This window comes from Mustelus asterias, chromosome 23 (assembly GCF_964213995.1).
Source record: "Mustelus asterias chromosome 23, sMusAst1.hap1.1, whole genome shotgun sequence".
In the NCBI taxonomy this organism is placed as follows: Eukaryota; Metazoa; Chordata; class Chondrichthyes; order Carcharhiniformes; family Triakidae; genus Mustelus; species Mustelus asterias.
In genome coordinates, this window is record NC_135823.1 from 14,600,302 (window position 1) to 14,621,143 (window position 20,842).

Below are 20,842 nucleotides of genomic sequence, written 5' to 3' on the forward strand. Positions count from 1 at the left end.
TTCTCCCCACAGATAGAAACATCCAAAAAAAGGAGCAGGAGGAGGCCATTTGGCCCTTCAGGTCTGCTTCCCCATTCATTATGAGCATGGCTGATCATCCAACCTGATCCTGCCTTCCCTGCCATACCCTTTGCTCCCCTTCACTCCAGGTGCTCTATCTGACTGCTTCTTGAAAACATACAGGCTGGAATATTACCGCCCCGTCCGCCATGGGAATCAGAGGGGCGAGGGACGGACAATGGGAAGGTCTGTTGACCTTGGGCAGGATTTTACGGTTTCGGGACGAGCAAGGCCGTCAAACCCGCCCACAATGTTTGTATCCTGAGACTGCAACCTCCTGGTTCTGGAGTGTTGCTCGGGCTAGAAAAGTGTAGGTATGAGGAGAGAGTGGATAGGCTGGGGTTATTTTCCATGGAACAAAAATGGCTGAGGGGTGAATTGATTGAGGTGCACAAAATTATGAGGGGGGCAAGACAGAGTGGTCAACATAAAATAGTTTAACTTGATGGAGAATTCTAGAACCAGGCAACATAGATTCAAGAGGGGACAAGAGGAAGAACTTTTTTACACAGAGGGTGGTGGGTGTCTGGAATTCACTGCCTGAGTTGGTGGTGGAGGCAGAGACTCTAAACTCTTTTAAACAGTACCTGGATCTGAGCCTTAAGTGCTGTAAACTACAGGGCTGTGTGGCGGGTGCAGGAAGGTGGGATTAGAAAATACACCTGGGTGTCCTTGGGCACAGTAAGAAGTCTCACAACACCAGGTTAAAGTCCAACAGGTTTATTTGGTAGCAAATACCATAAGCTTTCGGAGCAATGCTCCTTCGTCAGATGGAGTGGTCTCTGTTCTCAAACAGTGCACAGGCACAGAAATCAAATTACAGAATACTGATTAGAATGCAAATCTCTACAGCCAGCCAGGTGTTAAATGTACAGACAATGTGGGTGGAGGGAGCATTCAACACAGGTTAAAGAGATGTGTATTGTCTCCAGACAGTACACCTTGGGCTGCCATGGAGAAGATAGGCCGAATGGCCTTCTTCTGTCCTGTAACGTCTCTACAGTTCTATGGATTATAAACACCAGCATGCATTGGTTGGACTGAATGGCCTGTTCCTGTGAGGTACAACATGTGTGATGCTATGTAATCATATGAATGGTGTCGGTGATTAACAGGATCTCAGCTCACTGATATTGAATGCAGCAGAACCTTTTTGATGGGATTAAATAATAGGAAAGGAATTAAGACTGGAGTTGAAGTTGTGTGACTCTGGTAAACGCTGTGAACTGGTAGATTCTAGAAATGTAGAGGTGAGTTACACATGCAGAAAAGAAAGAGTGGATTCAAAGCTACTGAATTCCATGAGTACAGCCAGGACTTGATAGCCCTCCCTGCTGGTGGGATCTTCCTGTCGTGCCAAAAGAAACCCCCGCCCCGCACATGGTGGGATACCTGCAGCATGGCGAGCGAGCAGTGTAAATGGCGAGACTGGTGTAAGTTTCAGGGCAATCCTCCATATTTCAAAAGGACTCAGGAGAAACCTGAGAGTTTAAAAGTGGCCAACTCTGGCTGCTGGCTGATAAAACCTCCCAGAAGGCTCGGCAGGACAAACATAATCTACCTGTGGACTGTGCTAAGGAAAGGTGTGAGCCCCCTGAATATGCAAGTGGCCAGAAAGGCAGAAAGGCAGACACACCAGTGATCTAATCATCAGAAGGACAAAGGGAGATGGAGACCAGCAGACGAACAGTAAACAGACCAGCAGGGAGACAATGGCCACGGAAATCGGCCCATCCACAGAAGACAAGAAGACCCATCCCACTGATGGGATACTGTTCAGGAAGCTCCGGAGAAGCATTAAAAAGACATTAAAATAACGACCCATGAGGGTCAAGGCACTTCCAGCCTTTTGTGTTTGGACTTGACTCAATTAAGCCAAGACTGCCGGTGATCGAAAGCCCATTGTCCTTGAAAATCACCTACGGGAGCAGCGAAGTTGGTTGTTAAATTGGGCTGAAGTTAAGATCAAGAGAGGCAGACAAGCCAAACCGAGCTCTCTTCCAGAATCGCAAGCTGATGTGCAGAGGTGAAGACCAACAGCAGCCCAGTTTCGACCCTGCACTAAGACATTCGAGCCCATCACAAAGGAACCCCTTTTAGAATTGTGAGTATCCCAGCCAACCTTGTGAAGCTCCCGAGGATAGGATAGAGGTTGGGGCAAGGGGAGGGGTGATGTATTGTAATTTTAAAGTTCAGTAATCTTGTTTTGAACTGTGTAAAGTAAGATTTTACATTGTACCCGTTAGCATTTCTCCCATAGTGATAGTATAAAGTATAAGTTTTAATCATGTGTGGTGTGGTATTGGAGAGGTTGATTTTATTGTTAAATAAATCACTGTAAGTTTTGAAACTCGTTTGGAGTCCGTCTTGCCTCTTGTTCTCTCATCAGCGCACTCTGGTGAGGTCACAGTTTCAATATCCCTTACCATAAATCCGGAGTCTAGAACCGAGGGTGATCTGAGCGATTCGAACCCGCTCACTCAAGGGAGACTGCTGGTCTGGAGATAAAAAGGACAGAGTCTCTCTGTTCTCTCTCTTGGAGACCTACTCGAGTGGAGTGGGTGCAGGGTGGCCGTTGTCCCACCGACGAGGGAGAGAATCACTCAGGCCTTGGTGACGGTTTTGGGATGGCTGTGTGATATAAGTATCAGGTTACCGGTCAGGTATAAACGGTGAGCTTGGTTCAGCGCTCTCTCCTGCGGAGTTGCCCCAATGCAGTATTCCCCGGCCTTTGAAATTTCAAGGCCTGTAAGAGAGAGACATTCGCAGCTATCGGCAGACCCCCAAATACCAGCCTGTAAGTGGAGTAAAGAGAAAGATCCCGCTACACTGGAAGGCCCTACTGGTGGCCGATGGTGATCCATCTCCGCAACCGGGAAACTTTCCTCAGCGGGGGAGGGGGTGAAGAATCCCTACGGATGCAGCATAGGATCAATGTGATGGAGTTTACAATCTCCAATTCACACTCCTTCTCAGGCTGGCCTTTGTTTGTTTTTCAATTCTTTAATCTTACTCTTTGTCCCTTTGACTAGCAAGGTTCAGTTACCTTATTGCCCTCACTGCCCTGTTATCAGCTCAACAATTTACAGGACAAAACTGCTTCAAACCTAAACCTCGGTCTAACAGCACACTCCAGCGAGACCAGGAGCCTTTAGTAAAACAGCACCATTCACAATCCCGCAAACACCAAACTAGGAATATTCCAAAAATGTGCAGTCATTCTCTTTATGAAGTTGCTATCTCAAATTGTTTTCCAACAGATGTTTTTCACATTATTCTGTCAGACTTTGAGTCTAGCTTGTGGTGGTTAATGAAATTACAATGTACCAAAATTTGAAAATTAAAGCATGTTAATAAACTATGAAGTGATGGAAGCAGGAGATCATAAAGAAATAGCGCTCTGAAAGCTCGTGATTCCAAATAAACCTGTTGGACTTTAACCTGGTGTTGTGAAACTTCTTACTGTGTCCACCCCAGTCCAACACCGGCACTTCCACATCATGAATATTTTTAAGGCAGAGTTGGATAGATTCTAGGGCGTGATAGGTTATGAGGCATAGGCAAGTCTTGATGTGAGGTTACCATCAGCCAAGATCTTATTAAATAGCATAACAGACTCGAGGGGCTGAATGGCCTAATTCTGCTCCATGAAATCATAGAAACCCTACAGTGCCATTCGGCCCATCGAGTCTGCACCGACCACAATCCCACCCAGCCCCTACCCCCGCATATTTACCTGCTAATTTCTATGATTCTAATCCCTCTACCCTACACATCTCAGGACTCTAAGGGGCAATTTTTAACCTGGCCAATCAACCTAACCCGCACATCTTTGGACTGTGGGAGGAAACCAGAGCACCCGGAGGAAACCCACGCAGACACGAGGAGAATGTGCAAACTCCACACAGACAGTGACCCAAGTCGGGAATCGAACCCGGGACCCTGGAGCTGTGAAGCAGCAGTGCTAACCACTGTGCTACCGTGCCGCCCCGTTGTGCCGCCCCATGTTCATATGTTAAACAGCAGTGTCACAAGCGAGGCTGCACCAATTCATGAGTAGTTTGAAAATATGAACTCAAACTTTCGACTTTATGAATGAAATTATAAATAAATAATCATTCGACTTTTGAAAGAATCTTTTTTCATTACTCTGGTAGATTTTGAGTCCACCAAGTGGTAGTCAGTGGCATTACACTGCACCAGACTTTTGTTTTTCATTCTTTCATTGGGCATGGGCAGCACTAGCAAGGCCAGCATTTATTGTCCATTCTTAATTGTCATTGTTTTATAAGAACATAAGAACTAAGAGCAGGAGTAGGCCATCTGGCCCCTCGAGCCCTCTCCGACATTCAATAAGATCATGGCTGATCTTTTCGAGGACTCAGTTCCACTTACCCACCCACTCACCATAACCCTTAATTCCTTTATGTTCAAAAATTTATCTATCCTTGCCTTAAAAACATTCAATGAGGTAGCCTCAACTGCTTCACTGGGCAGGGAATTCCACAGATTCACAACCCTTTGGGTGAAGAAGTTCCTCCTCAACTCAGTCCTAAATCTGCTTCCCCTTATTTTGAGGCTATGCCCCCTAGTTCTAGTTTCACCCGCCAGTGGAAACAACTTCCCTGCATTTATCTTATCTATTCCCTTCATAATCTTATATGTTTCTATAAGATCTCCCCTCATCCTTCTGAATTCCAATGAGTTTAGCCTCAGTCTACTCAGTCTCTCCTCATAAGTCAAACCTCTCAACTCCAGAATCAGCCTAGTGAATCTCCTCTGCACCCCTCCAGTGCCAATATATCCTTTCTCAAGTAAGGAGACCAAAACTGTACACAGTACTCCAGGTGTGGCCTCACCAGCACCTTATGCAACACAACCTCGTTGTTTTTAAACTCCATCCCTCTCGCACTGAAGGACAAAATTCCATTTGCCTTCTTAATTACCTGCTGCACCTGCAAACCAACTCCTTGTGATTCTTGCACAAGGACACCCAGGTCCCTCTGCACAGCAACATGCTGCAATTTCTTACCATTTAAATAATAGTCCATTTTGCTGTTACTCCTACCAAAATGGATGACCTCACATTTGCCAAAATTTCAGAGTCAACCACATCACTGTGTGATGCGCGACAATCAAGCACGAGGTACAAGGCTTCAGCGATTGAAGGCTTTTATTGACAAACAATGGAACTATCTAAACACGAGGACACCATTCCAGACTGGAAGGGTCCCGCCTGAGCAGAGGGTCTTATACCTCTCCCCAGGAGGCGGGGCCCGACCGGGATGTGCCATAACAGCATCCACCACAGGTATATTAATCCCACAGTGTAAACACCCTAACCCAACAACAACATTATAACAACCCCACAGTGTCAACACCCTAACCCAACAGTAACCTTGGAATAACCCCACAGTGGTAACCAACGATGGTTCACCACATTCACCCCTCCTTTGAAAACAAAGGCCGGCGGGGTGCGAAAACAGATTACATATATACAAAAAAAATCTACAAGTCCAGACGGTCTGGAGGACCGCACCGTCGCTGTGATCTCCTCAACACCGGTTGTGACACCGGAGCAGGTGCTTGCGGTGGCGTTCTCTCCAAAACAGCGTCCGGCTGTCCCCTCGAGGACTCCCGGGCCGGTTGACCCTGGTGAAGCGGTGGTGCAGGGGATCCCGGTACCTTCTGTGGTGGCGCCGATCTCCGAGTCTCAGGCAAGCTGTACATGGGAGTATAACTGTTATGCACTGGTCCCGGTGCTGACCGCGCCACGTCCGGGGAAGAAAGAAGTGATAGGGGATTCGTGACAGGGGGTATAGGAGCGACAGGAGTTGCTACGTCCCCTGCGGGCGCCAGGTCTCGAATCGAGACCGTGTCCTCTCGCCCGTCAGGATATGCCACATAGGCATACTGAGGGTTGGCGTGGAGGAGTTGGACCGGTTCGATCAAGGGGTCGGACTTGCGGGCCCTCACATGTCGCCGCAGAAGGACGGGTCCTGGGTACGTCAACCAGGCTGGTAAGGAGATCCCCGAGGACGACTTCCGAGGGAATGAGAACATCCTCTCGTGGGGAGTAGCATTGGTTGCCATACACAGGAGGGAGCGAATGGAATGAAGCGCATTTGGAAGGACCTCCTGCCAACGGGAGACTGGAAGGCCCCTGGACTTCAGCGCCAATAGGACAGCCTTCCAGACTGTAGCATTCTCTCTCTCCACCTGTCCGTTACCCCTAGGGTTGTAGCTCATGGTTCTACTAGAGGCAATCCCGTATGAGAGCAGGAATTGCCTCAAGTCGTTACTCATGAACGACGAGCCCCTGTCGCTATGTATGTAGCAGGGGTACCCGAACAGGGTAAAAAGATCACTGAATGCCTTAATCACTGTGGCAGTCGACGTGTCCGCACAGGGGACAACAAACGGGAACCGGGAGTATTCATCTATGATATTGAGAAAATACACATTCCGGTCCGTTGAGGGAAGGGGGCCCTTAAAATCCACACTCAGCCTCTCGAAGGGGCGAGTGGCCTTGACCAGTTGTGCCCGGTCAGGTCGATAAAAGTGCGGTTTGCATTCCGCGCAAATCCGACAGCTTCTCGTTACAGACCTGACATCCTCCACCGAGTAGGGCAGGTTGCGGGCTTTTATGAAGTGGTAGAGCCGAGTGACCCCAGGATGGCACAGGTCATTATGGAGGGCATTCAAGCGGTCCTCCTGCATGATAGCGCATGTTCCGCGCGAGAGGGCATCCGAGGGCTCATTGAGTTTCCCTGGACGATACATAATATCGTAATTATAGGTGGAGAGCTCAATTCTCCACCGCAAGATCTTATCATTCTTGATCTTGCCCCTCTGCGTATTACTGTACATAAACGCCACGGATCGTTGATCCGTGATCAGGGTGAACCGCTTCCCCACCAGGTAATGGCGCCAGTGTCTGATGGCCTCCACAATAGCCTGAGCCTCCTTCTCCACCGCTGAATGGCGAATTTCGGGACCTTGAAGGGTGCGGGAAAAAAACGCGACGGGCCTGCCTGCCTGGTTCAGTGTGGCGGCCAGGGCGAAATCCGATGCATCACTTTCCACCTGAAAAGGGATGGATTCATCCACCGCGTGCATCGTGGCTTTCGCAATGTCGCTTTTCAAAGCCTTGAAGGCCAATTGGGCCTCCGGCGTGAGTGGGAAAGTCGTGGACTTGATGAGCGGACAGGCTTTGTCCGCGTAGTTGGGGACCCACTGCGCATAATAAGAAAAGAAGCCGAGGCATCTCCTCAGTGCTTTTGCGCTAGCGGGCAAGGGAAGTTCAGTAAGGGGGCGCATACGGTCTGGATCAGGGCCGATGACCCCGTTTTCCACCACGTATCCCAGGATAGCTAACCTGCGCGTACGGAATACACACTTCTCCCTGTTATAGGTCAGATTCAGGCGAGACGCAGTGCGCAGAAAGTTCTGGAGGTTTGTGTCATGGTCCTGCTGGTCATGGCCGCAGATGGTGACGTTATCCAGGTACGGGAAGGTAGCCCGCAACCCGTTCTGGTCTACCATTCGGTCCATAGCACGCTGGAAGACCGAGACCCCATTGGTGACACCAAATGGAACCCTAAGAAACTGATACAGACGACCATCCGCCTCAAAAGCCGTGTATTGTTGGTCCTCTGGGCGGATGGGGAGTTGGTGGTAGGCGGACTTAAGGTCTATGGTGGAGAACACCCGGTACTGCGCAATCTGATTGACCATATCAGATATGCGCGGGAGAGGATACGCATCCAGCTGCGTATAACGGTTAATGGTCTGACTGTAGTCGATGACCATCCGGGGTTTGTTCCCGCTTTTAACCACCACGACCTGCGCTCTCCACAGACTAGCACTGGGCTGTATGATCCCTTCTTTGAGGAGCCGCTGAACCTCAGATCTAATGAAGATCCGGTCTTCAGCGCTGTAACGCCTACTTTTAGTAGCGATGGGCTTGCAGCCTGGTACCAGATTCTTAAATAAAGAGGGTGTGGTGATCTTTAGTGTGGAAAGATTGCATGCGGGGCGCTTTGGACAATTTGGAGGCTGCGGCTGATTCCCTACTGCCAGCGAAGGGAGTGGCCCACCGTACTGTAGGATCACACTCTTCATGTGGACCATAAAGTTTAGTCCGAGGAGAATTGGCGCGCAAAGGTGCGGCAACACAAGGAGCCTGTATTGCTCGTAAATTGTGCCCTGCACCTCCAGGGTTACCACACAACGTCCTTGGATCGGTACAGACCGGGACCGTGATGCCATAGAAATTGTCTGTTTGGCAGGTAGAACCCGGAGTCCACGCCTCTTTGCAGTGTCAGGGTGAATAAAACTCTCGGTGCTCCCACTGTCAAACAGACAATACACAGTACGACCATTTACCTTAATGTTCATCATCGAACAGTCAAGCCTGTGATCCAGAGAGATCGACGCCACCGTTGGCCCTTGGACGTCACTGCAGGCAGCCGAGGTTGATACTGAGGACCCCTGCTGGTCGCTCCTGGTCGTCGTCGACCACGATGGCCGCCCCCATGAATCGCACGTGGGTGAGGGCGCCAAGCGTAGCGACTCCTGGTGGTCATCCTCCTCCTCCGCCAGCCACGATGGCGTCGTCCTGGATTCGCACGTGGTTGGACCTCGTGGGTACTGCGACGCCGAAGGAGATTGTCTCCGCTCTGGAGGGTCACAGGCTGCACTGCTGTTCTTGGGCTTCGATCTGCAGACTTTCGCGTAGTGCCCCTTTTTACCGCACTGACTGCAGATCATCGTTTTAGCTGGACACTGTTGCCGTGGATGCTTGGCTCCTCCGCAAAAATAGCACCGCTGGCCGCCTGGAGCTGCCGCCGTCGTCGGGTCGATATGGGAGCGTGAGCCCGTGGGGCGAGGAGGGATTTGTGCTTGCTCCTGCCACGTTGTCTCCACGTGGTCTTCGGGGTACAGAGCCAAGCTTTTCGACGCTGCCTCCAGCATCTCAGCCATCTCCATCGCTTGGGTCAGGTTGAGGTTCCCTTTCTCCAATAGCTTAAGCCGGATGTACGAGGACCCTACCCCTGCTACAAACGCATCTCGGGCGAGGTCGTACATGTACTGCTCAGCCGACACAGCTTTGCAGTCGCAGCCCCTGGCAAGCTGCAAGAGCTCATTGGCGTAGTCCTCCATGGTTTCGCCCGACTGCCGACGTCGTGTAGCGAGGAGGTAACGAGCGTGAATCTCGTTGGGTGGTCTCGTGTATCGTTTTTTCAAGAGCTCGATGGCCCTCGGGTAAGTGGTGGCCGCACGAATCGCGAGATAGACCGTGTCGCTTACCCTCGCGTGGAGGACCTGGAGTCTGTCGTTGTCCGTAGTAACTGCTGCAGAGGCCGCCAGGTAGTCCTCGAAACACTTCAGCCAGTGGTCGAAGGTGTTAGAGGCACCGACCGCACGTGGGTCCAGCGTCAGACGCTCTAGTTTCAGCATTTGCTCCATACTCTCTTTACTGTCGAGAGTTTTGTGTTTGTCAATAAAATTGATGCGCGACAATCAAGCACGAGGTACAAGGCTTCAGCGATTGAAGGCTTTTATTGACAAACAATGGAACTATCTAAACACGAGGACACCATTCTAGACTGGAGGGGTCCCGCCTGAGCAGAGGGTCTTATACCTCTCCCCAGGAGGCGGGGCCCGACCGGGATGTGCCATAACAGCATCCACCACAGGTGTATTAATCCCACAGTGTAAACACCCTAACCCAACAACAACATTATAACAACCCCACAGTGTGAACACCCTAACCCAACAGTAACCTTGGAATAACCCCACAGTGGTAACCAACGATGGTTCACCACACTGTGGCTCAGGATTCACATGTGGGCCAGACCAGGTAAGGACAGCAGATTTCCTTCCCTAAAGGGAAGGAGTGTGATGCACGACAATCGAGCACAAGACACAAGGCTTCGGTAATTGAAGGCTTTTATTGTCTAACAATGGAACTATTTGAACACGAGTACACCATTCCAGACTGGAGGGGTCCCGCCCGAGCAGAGGGTCTTATACCTCTCCCAGGAGGCGGGGCCCGACTGGGATGTGCCACAACAGCAACAACCACAGGTATATTAATCCCACAGTGTAAACACCCTAGCCCAACAACAACATTATAACAACCCCACAGTGTCAACACCCTAGCCCAACAACAACATTATAACAACCCCACAGTGTAAACACCCGAGCCCAACAACAACATTATAACAAGCCCACAGTGTCAACACCCTAGCCCAACAACAACATTATAACAACCCCACAGTGTAAACACCCTAGCCCAACAACAACATTAGAACAACCCCACAGTGGTAACCAACGATGGTTCACAACATTCACCCCTCCTTTGAGAACAAAGGCCGGCGGGGTGCGAAAACAGACTATATATATTAAAAAAAAGTCAACAATCTACAAGTCCAGACGGTCTGGAGGACCGCACCGTCGTTGTGACCTCCTCAATACCGGCTGTGACACCGGAGCAGGTGCTTGCGGTGGCGTTCTCTCCAAAACAGCGTCAGGCTGTCCCCTCGAGGACTCACGGGCCGGTTGACCCTGATGAAGCGGTAGTGCAGGGGATCCCGGTACCTTCTGCGATGGCGCCGATCTCCGAGTCTCAGGCAAGCTGTACAGTGGAGTATAACTGTTATGCACTGGTCCCGGTGCTGACCGCGCCACGTCCGGGGGAGAAATAAGAGATAGGGGATTCGTGACCGGGGGTATGGGAGCGACAGGAGTTGCTACGTCCCCTGCGAGCGCCAGGTCTCGGATCGAGACTGTGTCCTCTCGCCCGTCAGGATATGCCACATAGGCATACTGAGGGTTGGCGTGGAGGAGGTGGACCGGTTCGACCAAGAGGTCGGACTTGCGGGCCCTTACATGTCGCCGCAGGAGGACGGGTCCTGGGTACGTCAACCAGGCTGGTAAAGATATCCCCGAGGACGACTTCCGAGGGAATGAGAACATCCTCTCGTGGGGAGTAGCATTGGTTGCCGTACACAGGAGGGAGCGAATGGAATGAAGCGCATTTGGGAGGACCTCCTGCCAATGGGAGACTGGAAGGCCTTTGGACTTCAGCGCCAATAGGACAGCCTTCCAGACTGTAGCATTCTCTCTCTCCACCTGTCCATTGCCCCTAGGGTTGTAACTCGTGGTTCTACTAGAGGCAATCCCGTATGAGAGCAGGAATTGCCTCAAGTTATTACTCATGAACGACGAGCCCCTGTCGCTATGTATATAGCTGGGGTACCCGAACAGGGTAAAAAGATCACGGAATGCCTTGATCACCGTGGCAGTCGACGTGTCCGCACAGGGGACAACAAACGGGAACCGGGAGTACTCGTCTATGATGTTAAGAAAGTACACGTTCCGGTCTGTTGAGGGAAGGGGGCCCTTAAAATCCACACTCAGCCTCTCGAAGGGGCGAGTGGCCTTGACCAAATGTGCCCGGTCAGGTCGGTAAAAGTGCGGTTTGCATTCCGCGCAAATCCGACAGCTCCTTGTCACTGACCTGACGTCCTCCACCGAGTAAGGCAGATTGCGGGCTTTGATGAAGTGGTAGAGCCGAGTGACCCCAGGATGGCACAGGTCATTATGGAGGGCGTTCAAGCGGTCCTCCTGCATAGTAGCGCATGTTCCGCGCGAGAGGGCATCCGAGGGCTCATTGAGTTTCCCTGGACGATACATAATATCGTAATTATAGGTGGAGAGCTCAATTCTCCACCGCAAGATCTTGTCATTCTTGATCTTGCCCCTCTGCGTGTTATTGAACATAAACGCCACGGACCGCTGGTCCGTGATCAGGGTGAACCGCTTCCCCGCCAGGTAATGGCGCCAGTGTCTGACGGCCTCCACAATAGCCTGGGCCTCCTTTTCCACCGCTGAATGCCGAATTTCGGGACCTTGAAGGGTGCGGGAAAAAAACGCGACGGGCCTGCCTGCCTGGTTTAGTGTGGCGGTCAGGGCGAAATCAGATGCATCACTTTCCACCTGAAAAGGGATGGATTCGTCCACCGCGTGCATCGTGGCTTTCGCAATATCGCGTTTCAATGCCTTGAAGGCCAATTGGGCCTCTGGCGTGAGTGGAAAAGTCGTGGACTTAATAAGCGGACGGGCTTTGTCCGCGTAGTTGGGGACCCACTGCGCATAATAGGAGAAGAAGCCTAGGCACCTCCTCAGTGCTTTTGCGCTAGCGGGCAAAGGAAGTTCAGCAAGAGGGCGCATACGGTCGGGATCAGGGCCAATGACCCTGTTTTCCACTACGTATCCCAGGATGGCTAACCGGCACGTACGGAATACACACTTCTCCCTGTTGTAGGTCAGATTCAGGCGAGATGCAGTGCACAAAAAGTTCTGGAGATTTGTGTCATGGTCCTGCTGATCATGGCCGCAGATGGTGACATTATCCAGGTACGGGAAAGTAGCCCGCAGCCCGTTCTGGTCCACCATTCGGTCCATAGCACGCTGGAAGACCGAGACCCCATTGGTGACACCAAATGGAACCCTAAGAAACTGATACAGACAACCATCCGCCTCAAACGCCGTGTAATGTCGGTCCTCTGGGCGGATGGGGAGTTGGTGGTAGGCGGACTTAAGGTCTATGGTGGAGAACACCCGGTATTGCGCAATCTGATTGACCATATCAGATATGCGCGGGAGAGGATACGCATCCAGCTGCGTATATCGATTAATGGTCTGACTGTAATCAATGACCATCCGGGGTTTGTTCCCGCTCTTAACCACCACGACCTGTGCTCTCCACGGACTAACGCTGGGCTGTATGATCCCTTCTTTGAGGAGCCGCTGAACCTCAGATCTGATGAAGATCCGATCTTCAGCGCTGTAACGCCTACTTTTAGTAGCGATGGGCTTGCAGCCTGGTACCAGATTCTTAAATAAAGAGGGTGTGGTGATCTTTAGTGTGGAAAGATTGCATGCGGGGCGCTTTGGACAATTTGGAGGCTGCGGCTGGTCCCCTACTGTCAGCGAAGGGAGTGGCCCACCGTACTGTAGGATCACACTCTTCATGTGGACCATAAAGTTTAGTCCGAGGAGAATTGGCGCGCAAAGATGCGGCAACACAAGGAGCCTGTATCGCTCGTAAATTGTGCCCTGCACTTTCAGAGTTACCACACAACGTCCTTGGATCGGTACAGACCGGGACCGTGATGCCATAGAAATTGTCTGTTTGGCAGGTAGAACCCGGAGTCCACACCTCTTTACAGTGTCAGGGTGAATAAAGCTCTCAGTGCTCCCGCTGTCAAACAGACAATAAACAGTACGACCATTTACCTTAATGTTAATCATTGAACAGTCAAGCCTGTGGTGCTTAGCCTGGTCCAGGGTGATCGATGCCACCGTTGGCCCTTGGACGTCACTGCAGGCAGCTGAGGTCGATGCTGAGGACCCCTGCTGGTCGCTCCTGGTCGTCGTCGACCAAAATGGCCGCCCCCATGAATCGCACATGGTTGAGGGCGCCAAGCGTAGCGACTCCTGGTGGTCATCCTCCTCCGACTCCGCCGACCACAATGGCGTCGTCCTGGGCTCGCACGTGGACGGACCTCGTGGGTACTGCGACGTCGATGGAGATGATCTCCGTTCTGGAGGGTCACAGGCTGCACTGCCGTTCTTGGGCTTCGATCTGCAGACTTTCGCGTAGTGCCCCTTTTTACTGCATTGATTACAGACCACCGCTTTAGCAGGACACTTTTGCCGTGGATGCTTGGCTCCTCCGCAGAAATAGCACCGCGGGCCGCCTGGGGCTGCCGCCGTCGTCGGGTCATTACGGGAGCACGAGCCCGTGGGGCGAGGAGGGATTTGTGACTGCTCCTGCCACGTTGTCTCCACGTGGTCCTCCGGATACAGGGCCAAGCTCTTCGACGCCGCCTCCAGCATTTCAGCCATCTCCATAGCTTGGGTCAGGTTGAGATTCCCCTTCTCCAACAGCTTGAGCCGGATGTACGAAGACCCTACCCCTGCCACAAACGCATCTCGGGCGAGGTCGTACATATACTGCTCAGCCGACACAGCTTTGCAGTCGCAGCCCCTGGCAAGCTGCAAGAGCTCATTGGCGTAATCCTCCATGGTTTCGCCCGACTGCCGACGTCGTGTAGCGAGGAGGTAACGAGCGTGGATCTCGTTGGGAGGTCTCGTGTAGCGCTTTTTCAAAAGCTCGAGGGCCCTCGGGTAAGTGGTGGCAGCACGAATCGCGAGGTAGACAGTGTCGCTTACCCTCGCATGGAGGACCTGGAGTCTGTCGTCATCCGTGGTGACTGCTGCAGAGGCTGCCAGGTAGTCCTCGAAACACTTCAGCCAGTGATCGAAGGTGTTAGAGGCGCCGACCGCACGTGGATCCAGCGTCAGACGCTCTGGCTTTAGCATTTGTTCCATACTCTCCTTTCCGTCGAGAGTTTAGTGTTAGACAATAAAATTGATGCACGACAATCGAGCACAAGACACAAGGCTTCGGTAATTGAAGGCTTTTATTGTCTAACAATGGAACTATTTGAACACGAGTACACCATTCCAGACTGGAGGGGTCCCGCCTGAGCAGAGGGTCTTATACCTCTCCCAGGAGGCGGGGCCCGACTGGGATGTGCCACAACAGCAACAACCACAGGTGTATTAATCCCACAGTGTAAACACCCTAGCCCAACAACAACATTAGAACAACCCCACAGTGTGAACACCCTAGCCCAACAACAACATTATAACAACCCCACAGTGGTAACCAACGATGGTTCACCACAGAGTGAGCAAAATGGGATTAGAATAGATAGGGATTTGATGGCTGGCATAGACACAATGGACTGAAGGATCGCTTTCCATGCCTTAAAATTCTATGACTGAATGACTGACAGGAGAGTGGGGAAATTATACAGGCTGAGATCAGCAAAACCGTCGGAGGCCCTGCAAGATCAGGAAATGTCAGAGGGATTGAGCGGAACTGGGACTTGATCATTGCTGGAGTGAGAGATGGAATGGAATCAGCAGGATCTGGGCTGGGGACTGACAGATATCACAGTGGATTGGGAATTTGTATTCAGCTCAGTCCTCGGGAGGGATTCTCCGGCCTCCCAGCCACGTGTTTCCCAGAGGTGGAAGGCGATGTGCTTATCGCTAGCCGCGCAATTCTCTGGTCCCGCCGCTGTCAATGGGATTTCCCATTGATGTCAACCCACACCACTGGGAAAACCGCGGGAGGGGGTATGTTGCTGGTGGGGCCAGAGAATCTCACTGGCATGGAGAATTCCGGCTCTGGATTCTACAGGCTTTATAATTTATGAAAATGCTTTGGGAATTGCCCTTGGATGAGTATCCCAGGGGCCTCGACTAATGTTCTGGGGACATGGATTCATAAGAACATAAGAACTAGGGGCAGGAGTAGGCCATCTGGCCCCTCGAGCCTGCTCCGCCATTCAATAAGATCATGGCTGATCTTTTTGTGGACCCTGCTCCACTTACCCGCCCGCTCACCAAAACCCTTAATTCCTTTACTGTTCAAAAATTTATCTATGCTTGCCTTCAAAACATTCAATGGTTTAGCCTCAACTGCTTCACTGGGCAGGGAATTCCACAGCTTCACAACCCTTTGTGTGAAGAAGTTCCTTCTCAACTCAGTCCTAAATCTGCTACCCCTTATTTTGAGGCTATGCCCCCCTAGTTCTAGTTTCACCCGCCAGTGGAAACAACTTCCCTGCTTCTATCTTATCTATTCCCTTCATCATCTTATATGTTTCTATAAGATCTCCCCTCATTCTTCTCAATTCCAATGAATATAGCCTCTGCACACTTTGCTCTTCTATCCATCTTAGTGTCATTTGCGAATTTTGACACACTACACTTGGTCCCCAACTCCAAATCATCTATGTAAATCGTAAACAATTGCGGTCCCAACACTGATCCCTGAGGCACACCACTAGTCACTGATCGCCAACCCGGACACCTGTTGAAATTTGAATTGAAATCCTTGAAACTATCATAATTTGTAAAATCCATCTTACTCACTAATGTCCTTTAGGAAAGGAAATCTGCCATCCTTACCTGGTCTGGCCTACATGTGACTCCAGAGCCACAGTGATGTGGTTGACTCTGAAATAATGACAATTAAGAATGGACAATAAATGCTGGCCTTGCTAGTGCTGCCCATGTCCAATGAAAGAATGAAAAACAAAAGTCTGGTGCAGTGCAATGTCACTAACTACCACTTGGTGGACTCAAAATCTACCATAATAATGAAAAAAGATTCTTTCAAAAGTCGAATGATTATTTATTTATAAATTCAATTATAAAGTCTAAAGTTTGAGTTCATATTTTCAAACTACTCATAACTTGGTGCAGCCTGGCTTGCGCTAGTGCTGTTTAACATATGAACATGGAGCAGAATTAGGCCATTCAGCCCCTCGAGTCTGTTATGCTATTTAATAAGATCTTGGCTGATCTAATGGTAACCTCACATCAAGGCTTACCTATGCCCCATAACCTATCATCCCCTAGAATCTATCCACCTCTGCCTTAAAAATATTCAAAGATCCTGCTTCCACCACTTTATAGTTTATGAAGATGCTTTAATTTCCAAAGTACGGTATGTTATAATTTAATTAACTACCACACGCTCACAATCTACCAGAATAATGAGAAAAACATCTGTTGGAAAACAATTTGAGATAGCAACTTCCTAAAGAGAATGACTGCACATTTTTGGAGTATTTGGGGTGGCACAGTGGCACAGTGGTTAGCACTGCTGCCTCACAGCGCCAGGGACCCGGTTCAATTCCGGCTTTGACGCACTGTCTGTGTGGAGTCTGCACGTTCTTCCTGTGTCTGTGTGGGTTTCTGCCGGGTGCTCCAGTTTCCTCCCACAGTCTGAAAGACATGCTGGTTTGGTGCATTGGCCATGCTAAATTCTCCCTCAGTGTACCCGAACAGGCACCGGAGTATGACAACTCGGGGATTTTCACAGTAACTTCATGACAGTAAGCCTACTTGTGACCAATAAATAGACTTTATTCCCGGTTTAGTGTTTGCGGGATTGTGAATGGTGCTGTTTTACTAAAGGCTCCTGGTCTCGCTGGAGTGTGCTGTTAGACCGAGGTTTAGGTTTGAAGCAGTTTTGTCCTGTAAATTGCTGAGCTGTTAACAGGGCAGTGAGGGCAATAAGGTAACTGAACCTTGCTAGTCAAAGGGACAAAGAGTAAGATTAAAGAATTGAGAAACAAACAAAGGCCAGTCTGAGAAGGAGTGTGAATTGGAGATTGTAAACTGAATCACATTGAGCTTATGCTGCATCTGTAGGGATTCTCCACCCCCTCCCCCACTGAGGAAAGTTACCCGGTTGCGGAGATGGATCACCATCGGCCACCAGTAGGACCTTCCAGTCCCGCTGAAGTGGGAAAAAATATACAGATGAGTACACTTAAAAAATAATAACTGCCTGGCACATAAACAGTCACCTGGGAAAGAGACATTAAACAGGCACTGACTTTTAGTACAGACAGACACCTGAGATTAAAACATCAAGGACAGACAGCTATTTAAGGTTAAACATGCAGGAATCAAATCCTGCAGGAAGCCAGCCAGGGCTTGAGGCACTCGTTAGGATAAGGACAATCGGGTTGGGTAAAGAGATTAGCTACAGGTGGGATCGGGAATACATAACTGCAGGAAAACCAATTACTATAAATTATTATATGAATAGACCGAAACTAAAACCATTGATGGTCATTGACGTAGAAAATGTATCCATTCATAGAACAATGCGATGTTAACATGGTTATGTCTGTATCTGTCTGTATTTGTCTATAATGATGATGTGTTTAACGATCGATCACCTCCTTGATTACAACGATGTGATAATGGCTAGATGTCCGGTTCATCTATTGTGTAAAGGGTATAAAGATGGACCGCTCCTATTGTCTCATTGAGAGAAAGTTTGCTGCTTGTTAGTGTCTTTTCTCCACGAAGCTTCGTTAAAATAAAACTGTATTCTTGAAACCGTCAAGCCTGACTCAGTGATACATTTCCCACAGCACCGCCAAAGTCAATGGTCATTTACACTGCTCGCTCGCCATGCTGCGGGTATCCCACCATGTGTGGGGCGGGCGTTTCTTTTGGCAGGACTGGAAGATCCCACCAGCAGGGAGGGCTATCAAGTCCTGGCTGTACTCATGGAATTCAGTAGCTTTGAATCCACTCTTTCTTTACTGCATGTGTAACTCACCTCTACATTTCTAGAATCTACCAGTTCACAGCGTTTACCAGAGTCACACAACTTCAACTCCAGTCTTAATTCCTTTCCTATTATTTAATCCCGTCAAAAAGGCTCTGCTGCATTCAATATCAGTGAGCTGAGATCCTGTTAATCACCTACACCATTCATATGATTACATAGCATCACACATGTTGTACCTCACAGGAACAGGCCATTCAGTCCAACCAATGCATGCTGGTGTTTATAATCCATAGAACTGTAGAGACGTTACAGGACGGAAGAAGGCCATTCGGCCTATCTTCTCCATGGCAGCCCAATGACACCCAGGTGTATTTTCTAATCCCACCTTCCTGCACCCGCCACATAGCCCTGTAGCTTACAGCACTTAAGGCTCAGATCCAGGTACTGTTTAAAAGAGTTTAGGGTCTCTGCTTCCACCACCAACTCAGCAGTGAATTCCAGACACCCACCACCCTCTGTGTAAAAAAGTTCTTCCTCTTGTCCCCTCTTGAATCTATGTTGCCTGGTTCTAGAATTCTCCATCAAGTTAAACTATTCTATGTTGACCACTCTGTCTTGCCCCCCTCATAATTTTGTGCACCTCAATCAATTCACCCCTCAGCCATTTTTGTTCCAAGGAAAATAACCCCAGCCTATCCACTCTCTCCTCATACCTACACTTTTCTAGCCCGAGCAACACTCCAGAACCAGGAGGTTGCAGTCTCAGGATACAAACATTGTGGGCGGGTTTGATGGCCTTGCTCGTCCCGAAACCGTAAAATCCTGCCCCAGGTCAACAGACCTTCCCATTGTCCGCCCCTCGCCCCTCTGATTCCCATGGCGGACAGGGCGGTAAAATTCCAGCCTGTATGTTTTCAAGAAGCAGTCAGATAGAGCACCTGGAGTGAAGGGGAGCAAAGGGTATGGCAGGGAAGGCAGGATCAGGTTGGATGATCAGCCATGCTCATAATGAATGGGGAAGCAGACCTGGAGGGCCAAATGGCCTCCTCCTGCTCCTTTTTTTGGATGTTTCTATCTGTGGGGAGAAAATTGGGGGTAACATTTAATCAGAACTGGAAAACGTTAGTGAAATAACAGATTCACAGCAAGCACAGAGAGAGAGAGGGGGAAAGATGGAATGGTTTTAATCGGCTGGAAGGAAGGGGAGATTAAATGTTGGTGCAAGACAAAGGCGAGATGTGAGTGGGGCAAGTAAGCTAAAGGCATCCCTAGAAAAAAGAAATGTAGAATCATTACTCACAGATACCATCCAAACATTAATAAAAATAAATTGGAGTAGTGGTTATGACACTCTATCCCAGAAATCCATCCAATGAAGCTTCATTCTCGCCACCCGATATATCCATTCTTATGTAGCAAGCCCCAAATGGTACATAGTACTCCAGGTGTATCATTGAGGTAAAATTTCCATATTCTTACACTCCAGTCCCTTGCATGAAGGTCTCCATTCCATTTATCTTCCTAATTGTTTGCTGGATCTGCATGTTAACCATATATGTTTCATATAAGAGGCAGCTGAATCCTTCTGAAATTGCACTAACACTGAATATTTTCTCACCATTTAAAACAGCTGTTTTTTTATTATTCTTCCAAAGTGAAGACCCTGTGAATTCCCCACATTAATACTCTTCCTGCCACCTGCTTTCCCAATCATGACCAAATCCCATTGCAGACTCACTTCCCCACCTAGCATCCCATCGACAGCTCGGGTACATTCTGTCTCTGCTGTCATCTGGGTCATTAATAAATAAAGATTAGAAATTGCTGCGATCCAAACACTGGTCCCTGTAAAACAACTTGCTGAGCTGGAAACCATCCCCGTGTTCCCTCTCTCTGCCTCCTGTCCTTTCATCAATCCTCTATTCATGTTAGTTGATCACCCTCAAATCTCGCTGGAAGATTCGTTTTTGTGCCACCTTATCTAAAATGTTTTGATAATCCAATAAACTGAATCCACTGTTCCATTTTATCTTCACTGCCAGTTACATCTTCAAAAATCACTAACAGACTCGTCAAAGATGATTTCCCTTCCATAAAGCTATGTTAACTCCAAATAATCACGTTACGCTGTTCTGTGTCCTGGCATTACTTCTAATAACAGAATCCGAATCGGTGATATCGCATGACTATCCTTCAGTTCTCTGTCCTTCCTTTCTTAAGTAGTGGTTTATATTTGTCAATCCACATTCCACTGTGACCATTCTCGAATCTATGGAATTCTGTAACGTTAAAACCAGCCCTCCCACTATCGCTGTAGCTTTTACAAATCTGGTAAAGTCGGCAGTGATGATGTGGAGATGCCGGCGTTGGACTGGGGTGAACACAGTAAAAGCTAATGGTATTGCTACCAAATAAACCTGTTGGACTTTAACCTGGTGTTGTTAAAACTCTTAAAGTCGGCAGTTACAAGGGATTTGCCGGTTTGTATCCGTGTTGTATTGTGTTAACTCTACATTTTGCTGTAGAATTTTTCAAATATTCAGCATTTTAAATATAAAGAAAACACTTTTAAAACTAATAAACCAGAAAGATTAG

General features: G+C 49.3%; 1 protein-coding gene across 1 annotated transcript in view; it reads right to left on the reverse strand.

Annotated features, from left to right (window-relative positions):
* LOC144510529 (hemoglobin subunit alpha-like) overlaps positions 1-20,450 on the reverse strand; it is a 39,745-nt gene extending 19,295 nt beyond the window's left edge. The window contains exon 1 of the mRNA XM_078240020.1: positions 19,548-20,450. The gene's annotated coding sequence lies outside the window, so the exon portion shown is untranslated. The remainder of the gene's footprint in view (positions 1-19,547) is intronic.
* Positions 20,451-20,842: the final 392 nt, after the last annotated feature.